A 12,257-nucleotide genomic window follows, 5' to 3' on the forward strand; every position below is an offset into this window, starting at 1 on the left:
AACTAAATATATATTCTGCCTAAAGGTAAAACATGGGTATCAATACATATAGTTCAGGACATTAGTGTACATGCATTATACCGTGTATTAAGTGTGACTGTGCATTGTGGTGTCAAAGGCTAACTCTGTGTCCCTGTCTCCTGCATCTCAAATATCACTCTGTGTTGCATTGTAACGGTGTAGAATTAAGGCAATAGATGTGTTAAGGTATACTGCCTGGTTTTTATGTCCTGTTCCTTTGTGGGTGCTTTACTTCCGGTCCGGAAAGAGGACCCCGCTCAGTCGCTAGTGCTTTTAGGACGAGAAGCCGACCTAAAAACACTCAGCATAACACCCAGTATTTCCATAACTCTATTCTGGCCCGTCGCAAGCACTCCCCTCGCCTCCCCTCCCCCCCCTCTGTGAGACTCACTCCCCGCGCCGCACGCGCGCCTATATTCACTGTACCCTGAATACACTAGACTTAATTGTGTTGGCATTAGTATCGGTTAAGCAAGTATCCTGCAAGATACGCATATCCTAGATAAGGTTTTATTTCTTTGCTATATAATTGTGTTGTAATATCTGCTGACTTTGTCCTGTGTCTGATTGTGGTAATATACGTGTGAAGGTTATTGCCTAGAGTTTTTGTGTCCTGCCTTTCTTTATTGCACTAAGCTCTGGTCTCGAAAGAGGACGGTCCTCTTTCGAGACCGGAGCTGAGGACCCCGCTCCACGTTAGGTGTTCTAGAAACGAGAAGTCGAGCCTATTTTCACCTAGCATTACACAAAGATCCTTGGCACTGAGGGAAAGTCCTCTCAATAAGGCAACAACTGCCTGAATTTTTTCAACCATTCCTCACTCTAGCCACTCCAGCCCCACTCCCTGTACATAACATATCTTTTAAGTAACAAAACTCTTCCACAAACTCAAGATACCTGAACAATAACTATTTCCTAAATAGATACCATCCATGCGTATCCGTTCTTCCACAACTTCCGAAATTGTGCCGGAACAGGTATGAAAGGCTTGAATGAACCTCAAGTGCCCTCAGCTGATCATTGTACTATTTTATGAGATAAAATTGGGGCACACACGAAAACCAACGAGAAATTCTGAGTGTTTGTCTTTTGGCGGTTATGCTCCAGATGAAGGTTATGGTAGACTGCTAAGGGTATCGCGATGAACTTTAGATTTAAACTATTTGATACTATTTTCAGCAACTTGTACACAGCATTAAGAGGAAAAACTGGAAGCCAAATGATCCCCCCCTCCTTTTTATTTATTTATTTATTTTTTTGCTTACCTGCTTCAGTGAGGCACATCTGTCGACAGCAAAAGCGTGGGAGGATGGAGTGATACAGACCAACACAACCACCACCACAGCCGTTACCATCGCCATTTCTCACCACCTTCACCTACCCGGCCTGACTCCTGACTGACTACCTTGACCTGACACACGGCCAGGGCGGCTTTTCTCACCTCACTTTATCTATCGTGATCTGAGGAGGGAGGGAGGTGGGCCAGAGAATAGGGAAAAAGAAAGGGAGGGGAGGGAGTAGACAGCAGACGAGGGAAGGGAAAGTAGCATGAAGGAAGATCAAATGCATGAATGGATAAGTAAAAGAGACGCAGGAGATAGTGGAAGGAAGAAAGGGTGATGAAAGGAAGAAAGGAGTGGGAGAATAAAGTCAGCGAGTGGATACAGAGAAAAAAAAACACACACACAGGAATAAGGAGATGAGAATTTAGAGGAGATGAAACAGAACGAAACACACTGAACGAAAACAAATGGATGACGAGATGGTAGGAAGGAGAAGAGGGGATGGAATGATGAGGAAGAGTGGATGGATGGATGAGGAAGGGTGGATGGAAGGATATGGAAGGGTGGATGGAAGGATGTGGAAGGGTGGATGGATGTGGAAGGGTGGATGGAAGGATGTGGAAGGGTGAAAGGATGTGGAAAAGTGGATGGAAGGATGTGGACGGGTGGATGGATGTATGAGCAAGGGTGGATGGAAGGATATGGAAGGGTGGATGGACGTATGAGGAAGGATGGATGGAAGGATATGGAAGGGTGGATGGACGTATGAGGAATGGCGGATGGAAGGATGTGGACGGGTGGATGGAAGGATGTGGAAGGGTGGATGGATGTGGAAGGGTGGATGGAAAGATGTGGAAGGATGGATGGAAGGATGTGGAAGGGTGGATGGAAGGATGTGGAAGGGTGGATGGAAGGATGTGGAAGGGTGGATGGAAGGATGTGGAAGGGTGGATAGAAGGATATGGAAGGGTGGATGGAAGGATGTGGAAGGGTGGATGGAAGGATGTGGAAGGGTGGATGGATGTGGAAGGGTGGATGGAAGGATGTGGAAGGGTGGATGGAAGGATGTGGAAGTGTGGATGGAAGGATGTGGAAGGGTGGATGGAAGGATATGGAAGGGTGGATGGAAGGATGTGGAAGGGTGGATGGAAGGATGTGGAAGGGTGGATGGAAGGATGTGGAAGGGTGGATGGAAGGATGTGGAAGGGTGGATGGATGTGGAAGGGTGGATGGAAGGATGTGGAAGGGTGGATGGAAGGATATGGAAGGTGGCTGGAAGGATGTGGAAGGGTGGATGGAAGGTGGAAGGGTGGATGGAAGGATGTGGAAGGGTGGATGGAAGGTGGAAGGGTGGATGGAAGGATGTGGAAGGGTGGATGGAAGGTGGAAGGGTGGATGGAAGGTGGAAGGGTGGATGGAAGGATATGGATGAATGGATGGAAGGATATGGAAGCGTGGATGGAAGGGTGTGGCAGGGTGGATGGAAGGATATGGAAGGATGGATGGAGGGATGTGGAAGGGTGGATTGAAGGATGTGGAAGGGTGGATGGAAGGATATGGAAGGGTGGATGGAAGGATGAGGAAGGGTGGATGGAAGGATGTGGAAGGGTGGATGGAAGGATATGGAAGGGTGGATGGAAGGATGGAAGGATGGATGGAGGGACGTGGAAAGGTGGATGGAAGGATGTGGAAGGGTGGATGGAAGGATGTGGAAGGGTGGACGGAAGGATGTGGAAGGGTGGATGGATGGATGAGGAAGGGTGGAAGGGTGGATAGAAGGAGGGGTGGAAGGGTGGGTGGAAGGATGGATGGAAGGGTGGGTGGAAGGGTGGATAGAAGGATGTGGAAGGATGGATGGAAGGGTGGATAGAAGGATGTGGAAGGGTGGGTGGAAGGATGTGGAAGGGTGGATAGAAGGATGTGGAAGGGTGGATGGAAGGATGTGGAAGGGTGGATGGAAGGATGTGGCAGAGTGGATGCACGGATGAGGAAGGATGGATGGAAGGATGTGGAAGGGTGGCTGGATGGATGAGGAGGGGTGGATGGAAGGATGTGGAAGGGTGGATGGAAGGATGTGGAAGGGTGGATGGATGGATGAGGAGGGGTGGATGGAAGGATGTGGAAGCAAGGATGGAAGGATGTGGAAGGGAGGATGGAAAGATGAGGAAGGGTGGATGGAAGGATGTGGAAGGGTGGATGGAAGGATGTCGAAGCGAGGATGGAAGGATGTGGAAGGGAGGATGGAAAGATGAGGAAGGGTGGATGGAAAAATGTGGAAGTGTCGAAGGAAAGAAAAAGAAGGGGGAGGGGGGACGGAAGGAAGCCGTGATTGAAAGAATGAAATGAGGAAAAAGGAGCAAATAGGAAATAGATAACTGAATGCATACTGGCCTACCAGGTATAATGAGGCTATTTTCAGGGATAAGGCTTGCTACTTACGGTAAAGATCTACCCACAGATGGGAAAAAGTTCTCCCTCTTGCACTATTGTACAAAACTGTCGACAGAAAAAATCAGTATGACTGTTGGAGAGAACAAACACTGACAGTTTTGAAAACGAGTGAAGAGGAAATATTGATAACCATGTGATGTAGTCAAAAGCAATTAAAATGCAGTAATTCATACCTTAGTCGGCCACGTCCACGCCGACGACGAGTTCTATACTGTCGAAATATATACATCAAAATTACAACTTAACTGTACATTCAGAATTCATGACTATAAGGACTGTTCACCCCAACGTCTACTCTACGCATATTAAAGTAACTTTTCTATTATTTTCAATGCATGTTTTACATTCGGGCTTCGTCCCTTCGTTTAAAGTCGCAATAACAGTTTTCCAGCTAGTTCTCATAAATGACATCGTCGAATCCATATATTTCAAATACCTGTATTACATTTTCTGCAAGCCATTTTTAATAAAAACTTTATGCCTATAGAGTGTAGGCTTATTTGTTAATCAAAGGGAAAATATAGCAGAGATAAGATCACTGAGTGTCATTCCACCTGGACGATCGTCCGTTTTTATTTCATTTTGCCATCCCACTTACACGACTCCCAGCAAGATGATTCCCACATGGACGATTATACTTAAAAATCAGTATATTTTATACCGAACTGTACTCCTTCGCTAACAACTCAGTGCAGCTTCTTTGGCAACCAATTCAATACGTTTGCAGGTATTCACTACAGTTTAATTATGTAGTCTCTGACACAGTGAGATCCATGTATGTGACTTGTGCAAGAGATTATTGGTACGCATATTCCCAAAACAACCCTTGGAAATACACCTCCGACGCTGTTTGTCAGTTTTTTTTTTTTTCTTGTGTGTGTGTGTGTGTGTGTGTGTGTGTGTGTGTGTGTGTGTGTGTGTGTGAACATTTTTTTTTTTAATCCACGGAAGAAGGAACCAAAGGCTAGACGACCGCAAATTGTTCCCTCCAAGGAAAAATACAAACAAGATAATACTGGACCAAATTCAAGAGTCGTTACTTTCTAGATGCCTGGACGCACTGCGCTAACGCCATAACTTTGTATAACACTTTCTTCCCTTACGCATTGGTGTTGAGACTGTGGATGTGTTTTTCCAGAAAGTGTCCTTTTAATGGATTATGGCGTCTGGCAATAGATAGACAGACAGATGGACAGTCCTTCGTCACCAGCCTGGAACTTAGGCAGTACTGTATTGTAAATTAATGGTGTTGGCACTTAAGCAGTATGCACTATGCAGTTTCTCAGACATGAAGATATTAACCAGTTACAAAAAATATTTTTTTAATCTTAAAAATATTTACAAACTATATATTTATCTATCTATCTATAGCCAGAAACACAACTCCGTAAAGGGTGGCCGTTTGTCTTTCAGTTGGGTATTTTACGGGGAAGGGTACTAACCCTCCTCCAACCCACTTCTTCACCCGAAGGAAACACATATGGGTTAGTTATGTGGTTACCAACCAGCGTTGTAAATTGTTTCCTGGCTTACCATTAAATGTAAAACCATCTGAAGAAAAAAAAAAGGTAAAAAAAAAAGTGACAAGACAGATGGGAGAAACAGGAAGAGAGAAGGGGAGACACAGAAAATGAATGATAAAATTGACGAAAGAAGTAGGCAACACTACATCAAGTGAGTAGTTGATGATGGTGGCCATCACCTACCACTATCAACACTGCTAATTACAAGAAAATGATGACGATAACAGCAACGTGGCAATGAATCGTCTAACTGGGAATCGTCTTTGCGGGAAAGTCGTCCATCTGGGAATCGTCTTACTGAGGCTAAACTTGATCACTACAATAGATTTTCATGCCAACCTTATTATTTACGTATAAACAGTATGGTGTGTGTGTGTGTGTGTGTGTGTGTGTGTGTGTGTGTGTGTGTGTGTGTGTGTGTGTGTGTGTGTGTGTGTGTGTGTGTGTGTGTGTGTGTGTGTGTGCGCTTATCTGTTTTCTTGGAGGAAGGGGCGTTACCACAGGTGACTAGACAGGTGAGACCAGGTCAAGGTCAATCTCTCTTTGGAAAACAATTTATATTCAATGTTTCTGGAGGAATATATACATACATATCTATCTATCTATCTATATAGATTGGTAGATACAGATAGATATAGACAAAGAGATAGATAGATATACAGTATGTACAGTATGTATCTCTCTCGCTCTGTGTGTGTGTGTGTGTGTGTGTGTGTGTGTGTGTGTGTGTGTGTGTGTGTGTGTGTATGACTTGAAAACTTTTGAGATACAGGATGTTAAAGCAACTAGACGATAGTTAGAGGGTTGAGAATGGTCACCCTTCTTTGGGACTGGCTGAATGATAGCAAACTTCCAGCAAGAAGGAAAGGTACAAGTTGAAAGACAAAGGCAAAAGAGTATGCCTAGGAAGGGTATAAGCACAGAAGCACAGTTCTGGAGAACAATGGGAGGGACTCCATCAGGCCCATATGCCTTGTTAGTATTAAGGCCAGACTTAGCATGATTCCAGGCAGAAACGTATAAAAGATGTGATTCAGGGGTGGGTTGGCTCCGGTACTTTTTATACGCCCTCTCCTTGTTGTGGACAGCATTAGAACAAGCGTGCTTAAACCAAGGCTTTCATGCATTATTCAAAGGCTATGAGAAAGGAATATATGCTTCCATGCCCGAGAGAATAACCTCTGTAATGCGCAAGGGACACTCAAATGGCTCCCGGCCATGGAAGCAATAATCATTCCAGGGAAAATCAAAGTACTGCCTGAGGGCCTCCCAATCCGCAGCTCCAAACTGCCACAGACGACGCTTCTTTGGAGGGTCCACAGGCCATACCGGAGCGATAGGACAGCTTAAGGTAATAAGGATGTGATCGGAGGAGCCCAACGGAGAGAAAAGATTAACAGCGTAAGCAGAAGGATTAGTTGTAAGGAAGAGGTTATGTTGGAGCTGTCTCCAAGGCGGTCAGGGATACGGGTAGGGTGCTGTACAAGCTGCTCTAAGTCATTAAGGATAGAAAATGTGTAGGCTTTGTTCACCACGTGGATCAGTGAAAGGAGAGGAGAGCCAAAGGTGGTGGTGAACACTGAAATCTCCTAGAATGGAGATTTCAGAGAAGGGAGAAATTGATAGAATGTGTTCCATCGTAGAAGTAAGATAGTCAAAGAATTTTTGACAGTCAGTAGAATCAGGGGATAAGTAAACAGTGCAGATATGGTTAATCGGAGAATGACAGGAAAGCCGACGCCAGAGTGTAGAGAATTCAAAAGAATCAAGTTCAGGAACACGAAAGCAAGATAAATTGTTGCGTATATATACAGTAAACAATAGCCACCTCAAGCTTTGAAATGAGTATAGAGAATGTAGGAGGCTACAGAAAAGGGTTAGGTGTCAGTTGCCTCAGACAGTTGAGTCTCAGGAAAAGAAGGTGAGGTTTACAGGAGAAGAGGTGGTGCTCAACAGAGCGAAAGTTGGAGGAAAGGCCGCGAATGTTGCAGAAATGAAGAAGAAGTGAGTAATGCAAGGAAGAAAGGTTACTGGTTCCTTGAAAGCAGTGATAAGAAAAAGGGAAGAAATCATGGAAGTGAAAAGTTACTATATGACAGTACTATGATACCAACTCTAATGTATGGAAGTGAAGCTTGGAAGTTGTTGGAGGGACACAAGTCAAGAATGAAAGCAGTGGAAATGAGTTATTTGAAAGGACCCTGTGCAATAACATGGAGAGAGAGACTGACAAATGAGGATGTAAAGGAGCGTTGTGGTGTGAATGTGGATGTAACAGGAAGCGTTAGGAGAAACACATTGAGGTGGCTTGGCCGTGTGGAGATGATGGAGAATGAGAGACTGACGAGAAGAGTGTATGTGAGTGAGGTGGAGGGGGAGGCCAAGGATGAGATGAAGGGATGAAGTGGAGAGGTATATGAGAGAGGGGGGTGTGAGCTGGGAGCATTGCAGGGAAATGGCGGGGGACAGGGTGACGTGGAGGCGATTTGTGTGTGGCCACCCCGTATGGGGTTAAAGCATCTGGCAATAGATAGATAGACAGACAGACAGACTGAATGGAATGAAGTGCTTGTTGAAGATACGTAAGAAGGCATGGATGAGTGAAACTGTGCCTCTAGAGCAGAAAAAGGCAGTGATTGTACCCCAGTACAAAAATAAAGGTGAGCGAAGTGAGTGCAAGAATTATCGTGGCATAAGTCTATTGAGTGTGCTGGGGAAGGTATATGGAAGAATTAATATAAAGAAAGTATCAGAAGTCCTAGTGGGTGATGAAAAGAGTGGCTTTAGGAGTGGGAAAGGATGTGTGGATCAAATATTTGCAGTGAGACAGATAGTTGAGAAGGCGTGTGAGAAGGACTATAAGGTGTTATGGCATTTATGAATCTGGAAAAAACATATGACAAAGCAGACAGAGAAGGACTGTGGAAGGTTGTGCGCACATGTATGGTGTAGATGGTAAGCTGCTAGGTGCCGTCAAGAGTTTCTGAGTAGTGATTGGTTCACGATCAATGTGGATGTGCGACAAGGTTGTGTGATGTCCCCATGGTTGTTCAATATATATATGGATAGGGTGATGAAAGGTAATGAATGGTGATGGATGGAATATCTCAAATTTATTGTATGCTGATGATGCAGTGCTACTTACAAACACCAGACAAGAGCCTGGTTGACTAGTGCAGAGTACTGTAGATGTCTGTGAGCATTGTGCCGAGAAAGTAAGTGTAGAAAATAGTAAACTGATGGTTACTGAGACAGAATGTGATTCCCAGTGTGATGTACGGTGATAGGAGAGAGACTAGAATTGGTGAGAGAATTCAAATATTTGGGTACGGTGATAGAATAGAGAAGAAAAAGTGCAAATGACGTGGAGAGCTGAGTGACACAAGGGAGGAAAGTAGCTGGTGCTATGAAGGCCTTGGAAAAAAAAAAAAAAAAAAAAAAAAGAGAGAGAGAGAGAGAGAGGCTTGAGTGTTGCAGCTGTGCAAGGCTTACATGGAGTGTTTGTGACAACTTTGACATAAGGATGTGAGACTATGGTGTGGCATGAAAACGGAAAGTCAAGAGTAAGAGCAGTGGAGATGGGACTGCTGAGAAATTTACAGGGAGTACAGAAAGTGGATAGGATACAGAATAATGTGATTCGTGAAAGATGCGGAGTTAGGAAGTCTGTGGGCACCAGAATTGAAAAGAGTGTACTGAGATGGTTTGGTCATGCAGAGAGAATGGATGACAACAGAGTAGTGAAAAAGGTATATATAAGCAAAGCTGAAGGAGGGAAGAGGCAAGGCAGGCCAAGAAGAAGATGGAGGCATATGGTGGAAGAGTGTGTGAGGAGAGGTATGGAAGATGGTCAGGCTAAGGGACTGACAAGAGACCGAGCTGGCTGGATGAATTTTGTGCAGTGAAACACATTGCCAGGGATTCTGCACCCTTTTTAATGTGAATGCATTTGGATTGACTCTATCGGATAGGTATATGTGACGCTACAGAATGTGGTGTAAGTTTTTTGGCCAACCTGATGGAGCCAGGATTCCGTGGGCTTGAATGATGAGTGCATGGAAGAGTGGCCCATTGAACTGTGCAAACTTAAGCTATCTGGGTGTTGCTGCTCCTCATCCTGCTCTAGGGTGGAAAAGGAGGTCCAGATGATGATGATGATGATAATATACAGTCACTGCTCACATAACACTCAATCAGAGGACTTAAAATAGATCATGTTTACGACCTTTTATGTCAGGGATCAGAGATGGGTTCAAGCGTTTTTAGCATTATTACACAGGTGGAGAAACTACCCATTTCATGAAAAACGTACTACGCTACAAGGATTGTGAAAACACGGCCTGAGGCCAAAAAATTATGGAATATTTAGTCAATATGCGAGACAATTGGTCAATACGCGGTAAAATCGGACAAAATGCAGGCAGATTTGGTCAAAGCGCGAGTTACATTTGCCCGTTATGTATGTACATCACGTGTCTGCGCCAGGTGTCATCACGGTCTACCGAGCATTCCCGGGCCACTCCAGTCAACTCTCTCCCCACGTTCTGCTTCCAAACATAGTGTCTTATTTTTTTTTTTTTTTTTTTTGGCCACATGACCCAGCCTGACAATGCTGCCTCACAGTAACCCAGCAAGACGGGTTAAGTACCCAGGAGCAGAAGCTTTACGTGATGACAGAGAAGGAGAGAGGAGAGTAATTGTGCCATAGCCAAAGCTTTCCACATCAACAAGTCATTTGAATATTCGTACGCTCCTGGCCAAGAAGGATGCCATATTGAAGACGGTAAGGGCCTATGGGGGATCTGCCCTGGACAAGAGATTTCAAGTGTCTGACCCAGCACTTGTTATGATGTATTCAACCGACGAGAGAGAGAAGGAGTTCCAGCTGACTCAATAAATATATGAAGAACGGCCCACCACCTGTATTCTGTTGCTAACTGTAAGCTGGCTCAATCCACCGGCAGATTTAAGGCGTCAAGTGGATGGTTTGCCAAGTTCCAGAAGAGGAAAAATTTGAAAAGAGTGCAGGTGACAGGAGAACACGTGTTAGTTGATTCCGGAGCAGCAGAGACGTTCGTCTATGTACTGAAGGGAATAATCAGAGATGGAGGCTATACTTCAGGGCAAATTTACAACATAGATGAGACAGGTTTACACTACAAAGAATGCCAAGGACAACATACATCACAAAAGAACACAGTCAAGGCAGACGTAGGAAAGTGGATAAGGTAAGCATCACTATACTTTTGTCTTGCAATGTTGCAGAGCACAGAATGAGGCCATTAGTTGTAGGTAAAGCGAAAAAAACAAGGTGCTTTAGGCATCTAAAAGACATGAATGATTCGGGGGCGTATCGGTAAAAGTAAAAAACAGGGTGGATGACATGAGATATACAGTATTGTACAGGTAGTTCACAAAATATTTTATTAAAGATGCAAAGAAAAGGTGTGATGAGTTAGATATTCCCTTTAAAATTCTGTTGGTGTTAGACAATGCACCAGGGCACCCAGCCTACTTGGAAGGTTTACATGAAAATGTAAAGGTAGTGTTTTTGCCAGCTAATACTACTTCCCTCCTGCAACCGTTAGACAAGGAAGTGATTGCTTGTTTAAAATACCATTATGAGACAATTTGCTTGAGTACTTAAGGGAAGCCACAGACAATTGTGAGGAGGAACAGCTTCTCCAGGAGGAAGTGCTGCATGGGGACAATGATTTGGAGGCATCTGATGAGGAGGTTTTGGATGACCCAGCTGAACCAGTGCCAGGTCCCTCCCATGCACCTCAGCCTGACCCAGCTGAACCAGTGCCAGGTCCCTCCCATGTGCCTCAGCCTGACCCTTCACAGCATCGCCTTTTAACTGTGACTGCATTTTGGAAGTGGTACAATATAAAGAATGTTGTCAAGAACATTCTTAAGGTGTGGGATTGGGTGTCTGTGGCCACAATAAATCACACCTGGTGCTAGCTGGCACCTGAGTTGTGTGCTGCTAGAGGTCATGAGGTACAGTCACTACAAGCTGTGCGGTTCGAGCATGCAGAGCCGTGGCAGGCTGCGAGCAGGTGCAAGAGGAGGATTTGTTTGAGATTGTAGAGGAAAACACAACGCCAGAGGACGCCATGGAACGCACTAAAGAGCTCAACAGGGAACATCATGAGGCAGAGGAACAGGAGGATCAGGCTGAGGCAAGAACCACAGCACCAGTTATGACCATGGGTTGCATAAATAACATCTTGGCTGGTGCAGAGGGACTCAAGGAAGCCATCACGGCTCATGAAGTGGACGAGGGTTGGAGGGCTGATATTGTGGGGGCTGTGTTGAATGCAGTTAGGCCCTATGAAGACCTCAGGTAAGAGAAAACACGACAGCGCCAGCAGACTTTACTCACCAAGTACTTTCGTTCTTAACAGATGCCAGAGCAACAGGAACCAGAGGAAAATGCAATGTCTGTGCGTTCCCTTGACTTTCAAGGGTTTGTGCTGGAGGCTAAGGAGTTGCAACAGAGGATTGTGGATGCCCAGGATTTACCTTCTTCATCAGATGAGGACCCTGTGGAGCCAGAGTGGCCAGAGGACTGTGCTGGGGACCAGTAGGAGTCCTGCCCTGCCTCAGAACCCCACTCCTCCTTCCCCCAGCAAGCCCACAACCTCTTAAATTCAAGGTGAGGAATCCTCCAGTGTTTGTATGTACTGAAGTCATTTTTAGATAGGTAAATGTCGTGAGAAAAATCCCGGAAAATTGCCCCAAAAGGTGAGGCTGGGGCTGGCTTGGTTACCATAAAACCCTTTAACATGTAAACATGTATATAAACAAGAAGGATGAATACTTTATACAATGAGAGGATTAACTACAGAGGAGTGAATCATCAACGTAGAAGTTTGTTACCACATTAACTCACAACTTATATATATATATATATAATATAATATATATATATATATATATATATATATATGATAATATATATATATATATATAT

This window comes from Coenobita brevimanus, chromosome 93 (assembly GCF_032717465.1).
Source record: "Coenobita brevimanus isolate Jiangsu-jjx chromosome 93, ASM3271746v2, whole genome shotgun sequence".
NCBI lineage: Eukaryota > Metazoa > Arthropoda > Malacostraca > Decapoda > Coenobitidae > Coenobita > Coenobita brevimanus.